This window comes from Mastomys coucha, unplaced genomic scaffold (assembly GCF_008632895.1).
Source record: "Mastomys coucha isolate ucsf_1 unplaced genomic scaffold, UCSF_Mcou_1 pScaffold18, whole genome shotgun sequence".
Taxonomy (NCBI): Eukaryota; Metazoa; Chordata; class Mammalia; order Rodentia; family Muridae; genus Mastomys; species Mastomys coucha.
Window position 1 is genome coordinate 71829414 of NW_022196900.1, and position 831 is coordinate 71830244.

An 831-nucleotide genomic window follows, 5' to 3' on the forward strand; every position below is an offset into this window, starting at 1 on the left:
TGCAAAGTTTCCTGTCTGGCCCTCTGGTGCACACCATGCCAGGGTGCGTGAGCTGACTGCAGGGCTGGTCTAATATCCCAATCCCTGCAAAGAGTGGGAAGATTGGGTTACAGGTCATGCCTTAGGCCACCAGTTGGAAGAAATAATGCTTTTGTTAGCTCCTGTGTCCAGTATACCAGTAAAATTCTTTCCTTCTATAGACAACTGTAACATGGGCCTGGTCTTAAGGTCAACTACCAGATGAGCAAAGTCTGTCCCAGATGACCCAAGCCCATCGGTGCCCCGTGGCAGTTCTGTAGAGGGGAAACAATCATGTAAGCTGGGGAGGACTATTAACTGAGCAATCCTATCTCCCAGGGAGATGGAGAAGACGCCCTGTGGGTAAGAACAGAGAACCTGTAGTTCCCCAGTGTAATCTTGGTCAAGCACGCAAGGGTGCACCACAAGGCCTTTCAAGGTGAGGGATGAGTGTCCCAGCACAAGGCTAATGCTTCCTTCTGGCAGAGGACCCTGAAAGGTGACTGGCACAGGCTGCATGCCCATGTGCGACATCAGTAAGAATTGGGAGGTGGAGCAGAGGTCCACTCCTGCAGAGTCTCTTGTTGCTCAGCAGGGGCTCTCTGAATGTAAAAAGGAATCTGAACAGTGTCTATCAGTGTATAGCAGGGGTGCACTTGGAAGAGCAGGCTGGACAGTATAAAGTGTTCCGCAGCTCTGATCTCTCTCTCCCTTTCGCTTTTGATTCTGGAGAGGCGACAAATGTTCATCCAGATGATACCTCTCTTCCTCATAGTGAGCCGCTTCTCCCTCCAAGTCCTCCTCCTTGGAGGG